Here is a 10473-nt window from a genome sequence, read left to right on the forward strand (position 1 = left end):
TAAAATAGTATAGTTCTGAGGCAATAACATGTTTTCTCTGCCCATTTGTAATGGCTGGCTGCAAGAAGCTTAGCATCTTTTCGGGTAGCCTTCTCTAATAACGGGTTCAAAAAGACATGAAAGTCTCTTCAGTAGAACACTGCTAGAAATATTACTTCTCTGTTTATGCTTTGTTGCTTTGTGAATTTACCCAGTTTGCTCCTGAGAGTGGCATCTTATTTTGATAATGAGAGCATGTGAGGTAGCCCTTAGCAATGTCAAAGCACTGGATAAAATCAAAGTGATATATGTAGGATCAAATGAAACCTCATGTGCATACATGTCCCACAGTTCCAGCGGCATTATTTTCATTAGTCCCTGCTTGGACGTAGCTAAACTTCTCCCCCAATCTTGGAAGTTAGGACAGTCTAAATCTGTGTCAAGGCTCAGAGCTGGGAAGAGCGAGTGTGCACTACCTGATGGTATATATCCACTTTTTGGACACCCCCTCCCTCCAACGCAGGGAATAAGTCACTGAAAAACCTAGTCTCACAGGAGTGGGGCTTAGTCCATCATTGGATCGCTTCCTCATTTCTCAAGCCCTGCATAACCTGGCTTGGGCAAACCTGATAGGTTTCCACAAACGGCCTAAGCTGTAGATGAGGAAGGCTTCAGGGGGAAAAAAGATGCAGAGGGGACAAGATGATCATTTTAATTAGTTAAGCTATTTTCCTCATTTTACAGACCAATGGGCGCAAAGAACGGATGGGCTTCCCCTTTGCAGCTTGTCTGGTGCCCGAGAGGCCAAAGTGACGGGCGTTTGAGATACCTTCCAAGAAAAGTGCGAGGCGGGTTTTCCCATAGAAGTCCTACCACGTGAAATGAGAAAAAAATTCTCAGAGCAGCGAAGTTTGCCTTTCTCTGTTCCTTCATTTCTCTGCTTCCCCCTCCCGCTGCGCGGCGGAGGCGCCGAGCAGCCGGAAAGACAACTAGAGCTGAAAACGGCTGTGCGCGCGGCGGCGCCTGTGGCCGGCCGCACCCCTGGCCAATCGGAAAAGGCGGAGCTTCCCCGCGGGACGGGGCGGGGCGCTCTATCGGCCCTCCCGGTGGCCCGACTGCGCATGGCACGTTGCGTACCCCTCTCCCAGCAATCGGCCTGGCAGCGGCGCGGCCATAAAACTTAGGAGGCGGAGCTGAGACGGTCGGGACTGCTTGCTAACTCCAAGAACAGGTACCGGCCTGGCGGCGTGCCTGGTGCGCTGCAGGGGCCCGTCTCTCCGTGGCTCTGCCACCGATTCCATCTCCCCAGGCCCAGACCTTCATCGGAGCGGCCATCCCGGGCTCACCCTCGCCCTCCACCGGCCTCCTTATTAACCCACGTCCTCGACTCCCGCAGTGAGGCGCCGCAGCCCGAGAGCAGAATAGGCTTGGGCCTGTCGGGGAGACGCTGAAGTGGAGTTGCCCGGCAAGACAGACGGGCTCTGCTTTCCCCTTCCTTCCCACCCCCGGGACTTCCAGGTGGGGAGCCTGGGGCTGGATGCTGGTTTTGTCCTGCGCAGGCAGAGTAGCTGCCGACCGCGGTGCTGAGCTCCCCGCTCTCCCCAGCCGCTGCGCACCTCGGGCTGACAGGCAGCGGGTCAAGTCCCCGTAAGGACCAAGATCCAGATGACTCCCAGAATCGGCCAAAACGAAGAGCTCATTGTATTTTTCTTTTCTAAGAATGTTTTTGAGTGCCTGCAGGGGATTTGGGGCGCCAGAGATGGGGGTTGGGAGTAGGGAAGAGAGCACGAGGGAAGGGCAGTGGTTAGGTAAAAATTGTTCATAGTTGTCAGGAAATAGGGAACTAACCTCTGCCCAGCCTTCTCCTGTATCCTAGCATACTTTAACTTGACTTTCCTCGAAAGAAAAGCCATTGGAATCTGCCCTTTTCTTTGTGTAATATCTGTTCAAGCAGAAGCTTGTACCAATACGTATATGCGACGTTAAGATAATTCTTCATTGACACTCATACCTTTCTGAAAATACCCAGAACTGTTTCTTGTCCCTGAGAGTTAAAGAAGAAACCAAATTTGATTACCTGCCTAGAAGCCTGTGAATTCAACCGTTAATTACAGGGTTGAACTGGTCAAATCGGTTCCTAGTTTTTTTACCAGGTTTCTTAGAGGTGTTTTGGCTGGAATGCAATGTTTATAGTTGTGGCCTCAGAAATGGAGAAAGTTTACTCTGGTTTTTAGAGCACAGGCTTTGGAACAGATTTAATTAGTCCCTACCACTTACATGTGTGACTTTGGCCATTTAACCTCCCTGCACCTTAATTTCCTGATTTGTAAATCAGGGATGATAATAATACTTGTGAGCTGCTCATGAAGCATTTAGCACGGTGCCTGCCACGTAGGATGTTTGCCATAAATGTTTGCTGGGTTTATTATTTTCTTTATTTTTTATTTTATATTTTTGAGATAGAGTTTCACTCTTGTCATCCAGGTTGTAGTCCAATGATACAGTCTCACCTTACTGCAACCTCAGCCTCCCAGGTTCTAGCACTTCTCCAGGCTCAGCCTCCCAAATAGCTGGGATTACAGGCACCTGCCACCTCCCCCGGCTAATTTTTGTATTTTTAGTAGAGACAGGGTTTCACCACGTTGGGCAGGCTGGTCACAAACTCCTGACCTCAGGTGATCCACCCACCTCAGCCTCCCAAAGTGCTGGGATTGCAGGCGTGAGCCACTGTGCCCAGCCAATAAAGCTGTTTCTATACCTGTCCACTAGTAATATTGCTTTGCTAATGTATATATACGTAGTGTTAAACAATCCCACTAGGCTGGGTACAGTGGCCTACCCCTATAATCCCAGCACTTTGAGAGACTGAGGCAGTATGATTGCTTGAGCTCCGGAGATTGAGACCAGCCAGGGCAACATAGCAAGGCCTCATCTCTCTTGAAAATTTTTAAAAATTAGCCGAGCTTTGTGGTGCGTATCTGTAGTCCCAGCTGCTTCGGTGCTAAGGTGGGAGGATCACTTGAGCTCAGGAGTTTAAGGCTGCAGTGAGCTATGATAGTGCCACTGCACTCCAGCCTGGGCAACAGAGCAAGACCCTGTCTCGAAAAAATACATATATACACACATATATATTTACATGTATATCATATGTACATATTATGTAATATATACATACATAGGTATTTGTTCTTGATATGTGGGGGTATATCTTTCTAATGATATCCAACTAACTTCCCCTTAGAATTTACATTTTAAGGAAATTTACATTTACATTTTAAGGAAATTTGGAGGGAGCAGAGTGATAATGTCATACAGATAACCAAGCATGGAGGCTCATGCCTGTAATCCTAGCACTTTGGAAGACTGCTGCAGGAGGATTGCTTGAGCTCAGGAGTTTGAGACCAGCTTGGGCAAGTTCATTTGTACATGATTCAATCCAAAAGTAGAAAAGTTCTTCATAATTTATATACTGTTTACTCCTAATCACGAGCTCAAATGAATTTTTTTTTATTAACACGATTTTATCAAAGAAAATACCTGTGTGCAGTTATTGAAATAATTATACAGGAGGGCCATAAAAAAAAGTAGCAATCTCTCATCTCTACCTCTCTCCATCCCTGTTTCTGTTCTCCACTGTTATTTTTTTGAGATGGAGTCTGCACTCTGTAGCCCAAGCTGGAGTGCAGTAGGGCGATCTCAGTGCACTGCAACCTCTGCCTCCGGGCTCAAGTGATTCTCCTGCCTCAGCCTCCTGAGTAGCTGGGACTACAGGTGCACATCACCACGCCCAGCTAATTTTTTGTATTTCAGTAGAGACGGGGTTTCACCATGTTGCCCAGGATGGTCTTGAACTCCTGAACTCAGGAGATCTGCCCGCCTCACCCTCCCAAAGTGCTGGGATTACAGGCATGAGCCACTGCACCCAGCCCCATTAATTATTTAATCATTTTTTGTTTTAGTTCCTTTAATGATGGACTTCTGTAATTCTAAACAACATGTTTAGACCTTCCACTCTGACAGGAAAGACAGAGAAATGACTAGGGAAGCTTGTCGTTATTTTCCCAGGAGAGTAAAGATCATGCTAAATCTCATACCACCCGCTCCTCACTGCTTCCCAACTTGTTCTTTTTCATTTCTTTTTTTTTTTTTTTTTTTTTTTTTTTTTTTTTTTTTTTTTTTTTTTGAGACAGTGTCCTGCTGTGTTGCCCAAACTGAAGTGCAGTGGCTCAGTCTCAGCTCACTGCAACCTCCACCTCTGGAGCTCAAGTGATCCTCCCGTCTCAGCCTCCTGAGTAGCTGGGACCACAGGCACATGTCACCATGCCTGGCCAATTCTTGTATTTTTGTAGAGATGGGGTTTTGAACTCCTGGGCTCAGGTGATCTTGCCCACCTCTGTCTCCCATAGTGCTAGGAATACAGGCATGAGCCAGTGGGCCCAGCCAGCACCTCCCAACTTTTGATAGTTGAATCCTTCTATTTTTACTTATGTTGGTTACCTTTGTAACCTTAAATATTATACATAAATTTCTGTTTGTTATCCTATCAACTTGCAGCATTAACTTTACCCTCTTGGTAAGATAGCAATATTAGCTTCCCTAGTCATTCCTGTCTCTTCCCCCTTCCATTTTCCATCTTCAGTCAGGTGAAACTTTACTTTCATATTATCAAATTGGAAGGCATTTACATTCTGTTCTATAACTGTAATTAAGTTTGTCACACTTTGTCTATAGTCCTAAAACTTATAAGCTGATAATAAGCACTTACAGACTTGTAAGTGTATTATTCACAAAACAGCCAAGTGTTTTTCTGCACTGCAGTTCCATTGTCTTAACTTCCCTGTCATTCAAGATCAAGTGGATTTTTCTTTCTCATTCCTTGCTGAACTATCTCAAAAAAAATTATTTTTGAGACAGAGTCCTGCTCTGTCACCCAGGCTGGAGTGCAGTGGTACGATCTCTGCCCGCTGCAACCTCCACCTCCCAGGTTCAAGTGATTCTCCTGCCTCAGCTTCTCCAGTAGCTGGGACTACAGGCATCCACCACCATGCCCAGCTACTTTTTGTATTTTCAGTAGAGACAGGGTTTCACCATGTTGACCAGGCTGGTGTTGAACTCCTGACCTCAGGTGATCTGCCTGTCTTGGCTTCCCAAAGTGCTGGATTACAGGCATGAGCCACTGCACCTGGCCAAACTTTCTCAGAATTGTAACACAGCTAAGTTTGTTTCAAATTCGGACTTTAACTTTTTAAATATGGTTTTAATTTCTGTTGGAGTTTTTGGTTCTAATTTTGACTGATTCCTTTCTTGATCAGCTTTATAGCTATCATCTTGAGATATCTCTTCAATGGACATACTTTTTTTTTTTTTTTTTTAGATAGAGTCTTGCTCTGTCACCCAGGCTGGAGTGCAATGGTGCAGTGGCATGATCTCGGCTCACTGCAACTTCCCCCTCCCAGGTTGAAGCAATTCTCCTGCCTCAGCCCCACGAGTAGCCAACGTTACAGGTGTCTGCCACCATGCCTAGTTAATTATTGTATTTTTAGTAGAGACAGGGTTTCATCATGTTGGTCAGGCTGGTCTTGAACTCCTGACCTCAGATGATCCACCTGCCTCAGCTTCCCATAGTACTGGGATTACAGGCATGGGCCACTGTGCCCACCTGGACACACCACTTTTTATATGTCGTAGCATCCTTTTTAGATTTTAGCCTCATTTTGCTGGAGTACATTCTCAAGTCATATTAAACATATGTGGGGTGGGTATGGTGGCTCACGCCTATAATTGCAGCACTTTGGGAGGCCAAGGCGGGCAGATCACCTGAGGTGTTTGAGACCAGCCTGGCCAACATGGTTACACCCCAACTCTACTAAAACTACAAAAATTAGCCAGGCGTGGTGGCACACGCCTGTAATCCCTGCTACTCTGGAGACTGAGGCAGGAGAATCCCTTGAACCCAGGAGGCAAAGGTTGCAGTGCGCTGAGATGGCACCATTGCACTCCAATCTGGGCAGCAAGAGCCAGACTCCATTTCAAAAAAAAGAAAAGAAAAGCTGCTGACTGGCAGCTCTGGATTTCAGACTCATGGACATGAGTGGGCACTTATGCCTGTGCTTGTTTTCAGCCCTGCTGCTTCTTCCCTCATTCCTTACTGCTACAATTTTGCTTCAGAGACCCTTAGGATTGTCTGCTGGGCAGATGTGCCGTCTCCTCTGCTATACTCTCCAATCACATTCTAGCCTGCAGCTTTCTCTCCATTTCCTGAGACAGCACTCTTCTGTCCACTTTTCACCTCCAGAAATGTATTGAAATTTCATTTACTAATGGATCCTCTTATTCTGTCCTCAGACACAAGTTTATTATTTTTATTTATTTGCCTTAATTGGGACCTTGGGAGAGAGGTGAGATAAATACTTGTGCTCAGTCTATAATCTTGAATCAGAAGCCTGAATATCTAGTCTTTCTAAATCTCTGAAAAAGTTTATTTTAAGGTCTCTCCTAGAAACATAAGCCATTATTATTATTATTATTTTTTTTTTTTAGACGGAGTTTCGCTCTTGTTATCCAGGCTGGAGTGCAATGGCGTGATCTCGGCTCACCGCAACCTCCGCTCCTGGGTTCAAGCAATTCTCCTGCCTTAGCCTCCCCAGTAGCTGGGACTACAGGCATGCGCCACCATGCCCAGCTAATTTTTGTATATTTAGTAGAGACAGGGTTTCACCATGTTGACCAGATGGTCTCAATCTCTTGACGTCGTGATCCACCCGCTTCGGCCTCCCAAAGTGCTGGAATTATAGGCGTGAGCCACCACACCCGGCCTCATAAGCCATTATTATAAGCATCACTATCAGAGGGATAAAGACATTTGTCTCAGATATAAGACGGATGTCATTAACCTCATTTTAGAGTTATTAAAGGTGAGATTCAGCAAGCCAGTGCATTGATCAAATTAACACAGATGCAAGAACGTAATTCATACCATGCTTGTTTTACTTCAGAGTATGTGGTTTTTTTACTACACCACATTGTCACCCTTAAGTATAAAACTCTGACTTCAGGTTACTCTTAATGAGCCTTAACCATGTTTTAACCTTATTAATTATTCTTACCATTTGTATAGTAACATTGTGGGTGAAATTAGCTTGCTCTTTTTTTTTTTTTTTTTTTTTTTTTTTCTCTGTTTCTTTTTTTTTTTTTGAGAAGGAGTCTTGCTCTGTTGCCCAGGCTGGAGTGCAGTGGTGCAATCTTGGCTCATTGCAACCTCCACCTCCTGGGTTCAAACCGTTCTCCTGTTTCAGCCTCCCCAGTTCCGGGGACCACGGGTGCATGTGCCACTGTGCCCAGCTAATTTTTTTGTATTTTTATTAGAGACAAGGTTTCTCCCTGTTGGTCAGGCTGGTCTTGAACTCCTGACCTCAGGTGATCCACCCACCTCGGCCTCTCAAAATATTGGGATTACAGACATGAGCCACCGCGCCCAGCTGAATTTGCTGTTTTCTAGATGTTACCCTTTCCTAATAGCTTCTATTTTTCTGAATTAATCTTTACTATCTTTGAAACGTTTCCAAGTTCTTTGTATGTCTTTGCCATTCTCTTACATAGGACTGAAATACACATTTGGTAAATGCTGTTAGGGAAAGATTAATGTGGTCAAGGTTGAAGTTAGTTTGGCAAAAATTCAGAAAAAGCAAAAGTTTCCCTGTTTATTTGTTGTTGTTGTTTTTTGAGACAGGGTCTCACTCTCGCTCAGGCTGGAGTGCAGTGGTGCAATCTATGCCTCTGAGTTCAAGCAATTGTCAGCCTCCCAGGTAGCTAGGATTATGGACCAGTGCCACCACACCCAGCTATTTTTTTTTATTTTTTATAGACATGGGGTTTTACCATGTTGGCCAGGCTGGCCTTGAACTCCTGACCTCTAGTGACCCGCCTGCCTCAGCCTCACTAAACTCTGGGATTATAGGCATCAGCTACTGTGCCTGGCCTATCCCTGATTCTTAATCCAGAATGACATTTCTTCTGACTATTCTCATTTAGTGAACACAGTAATAAAAGCATTTTTAAAACATTCTTACTGAAAACAGTGACAAGTTTCCTAGAGCTTTTGATGTAAAATAAAGGCTATTCAAGTACAGTTTAGTAAAAACAGTTTTATTGGAGGTAAACAGAGTAAGAGCTAGGCCTGTAGCTATCCATTGGCCAGCCTTAATCCAGGAATAGATTTAGTAACATTAAAAATAATTTCCTTCAGGTATCCCTGTATTGGAGGTTCTCAAGGACACCCTCAGATTCAGTAATTCACTAGGAGTACTCACAGGACTCAGCATATAGTCACATTCATAGCTAGGATTTATTTCAACAGACGATACGAAGAAAAATCATTAAAGGGAAACAACACATAGTGTGAAGTCTGGAGGAAACCAGAAGCAAACTTCTAAGGGTCCTCCCCCAGTAGAGTGACACAGGACTCACAGCAAGAAGTTGTGGCAGCATGTATAAAATGTTATCAACCAGGAAAGCTCATTAGAGACTCCGTACCCAGGATGGTCATGTAGGCAGACTCTGCCTGGCATGTATCAAAACTCTGGACTCCCAGAAGGAAATCAGGTGTTCAGCAGAAACCATACTGTTTGTACAAATACTTGAGGCATAATAAGCCACTCTTGTCATTTCTAGGAAAATGGGAAATCTCTCAAAATCCAAGTTCCCCCATGCCAGCCAGTGGCTAACCATGTAAGCAGACTTTTTAAGGATAAGAAGTTAGGCCTGCTATATTTACTCTTCTGCAGAATCCCAGTCTGTAAATACTATTTCTTTAAGTTGGTCTTTCCAGAGACATGGGGATGGGAGTGGGTTGGAGATTGTATTCTTTGAGCCAATCCCACTTGAGGTGATAAATAAGATAAACAGGCTGGGCGTGGTGGCCCATGCCTGTAATCCAAGCACTTTGGAGGCCAAGGTGGGCAAATCACCTGAGGTCGGGAGTTCAAGACCAGCCTGACCAACATGGTGAAACCCCATCTTTAAAAAAAAAAAAAAAAGAATAGAAAAGCAAAGATGAAGAAGAAAAAAGAATATAATTTTTAAAGGGAAATTTTAAAAAATGATTGTGGCCACGCTCAGTGGCTCACGCCTGTAATCCCAGCACTTTGGGAGGCTGAGGCGGGCAAACATGATGAAACCCCATCTCTACTAAAAATACAAAAATTAGCCAGGCATGGTGGCACATGCCTGTAATCCCAGCTACTCGGGAGGCTGAGATAGGAGAATCGCTTGAACCGGGACTTGGAAGTTGCAGTGATCCGAGATTTCACTGCTGCACTCTCAGCCTGAGTGACAGAGTGAGACTCTGTCTTCAAAAAAAAAAAAATGCCACTATGCACACACATACATGCACACAAACACAGACGTGATTGGACTTCACATAGCATGACAATAAAATGTGCTTGGAATTTTAAGATAGGGACTGTGAATTTCCTGCCATGGCTGTGTCCATTAAATGTGACAAGAAACGCTGGGCACAGTGGCTCACGCCTGTAATCCCAGCACTTTGGGAGACTTAGTTGGGCAGATCACAGGGTCAGGAGTTAGAGGCCAGCCTGGCCAACCTGGTGAAACCCCATCTCTACTAAAAATACAAAAATTAGCTGGGCGTGGTGACAGGCGCCTATAGTCCCAGCTACTCAGGAGGCTGAGGCAGGAGAATAGCTTGAACCTGGGAGGCAGAGGTTGCGGTGACCAAGATCATGCCACTGCACTCCAGCCTGGGCAACAGAGTGAGATTCTGCCTCAAAAAAAAAAAAAAAAAAAAAGTCTAAGTGAGGAAGTTCTGGAGGAAAGATTTCATCACCAATGTTGCCACCACACCCAGCTAATTTTTGTATTGTTAGTAGAGACGGGGTGTTCACCAGGTTGGCCGGGCTGGTCTCAATCTCTTGACTTCAGGTGATCCACCCGACTCAGCCTCCCAAAGTGCTGGGGCTACAGGTGTGAGACTGTGCCCAGCCGAAACTATTAATAATAAACCACCAGTAGCACCAATATACCTAACCTGGAGGAGTGCTACTTCCAGTGTTCCCTCAAGATGAACTTTTTCCAAATGTATTTCTGAGGAACTAAATTAGGGGTCTTTGCCCAGTGGAATTATTTGACAAACTCTTACATAGGTCTGAGTGAATCAATTAAGAATTTCACAGAGGATCTCTTGAGCTCAGGAGTTCAAGACCAACATGGGCAATATAGCAAGACCTGTCTATACTAAAAAAATAAAATAAAATAAAATTGGCCAGGCACAGTGGTTCGTGCCTATAATTCCGACACTTTAGGAGGTTGAGGCGGGTGGATTGCTTAAGACCAGGAGTTCAAGACCAACCAGGGCAACATGGTGAAACCTCATCTCTACAAAAAATATAAAACTTAGCCAGGCATCATGGTGCATGCCTGTAGCCCCAGCTACTTGGGAGGCTGAGGTGGGAGCATCGCTTGACCTTAGGAGGTAGA

The 10473-nt window shown here is 45.0% G+C and overlaps 1 protein-coding gene across 13 annotated transcripts in view; it reads left to right on the plus strand.

Annotated features, from left to right (window-relative positions):
• Nucleotides 1-979: 979 nt before the first annotated feature.
• Nucleotides 980-10473, plus strand: part of STRADA (STE20 related adaptor alpha) — a 39986-nt gene continuing 30492 nt past the window's right edge. For 9 of the 13 annotated variants that reach the window (XM_017549206.2, XM_017549202.2, XM_037745963.1 and 6 more), the window contains exon 1: nt 980-1210. The gene's annotated coding sequence lies outside the window, so the exon portion shown is untranslated. The other 4 variants (XM_017549187.2, XM_037745957.1, XM_017549186.2 and 1 more) reach the window with 3 other exon arrangements.

The sequence above is a fragment of the Cebus imitator genome, unplaced genomic scaffold, assembly GCF_001604975.1.
Source record: "Cebus imitator isolate Cc_AM_T3 unplaced genomic scaffold, Cebus_imitator-1.0 Scaffold217, whole genome shotgun sequence".
Classification (NCBI taxonomy): domain Eukaryota; kingdom Metazoa; phylum Chordata; class Mammalia; order Primates; family Cebidae; genus Cebus; species Cebus imitator.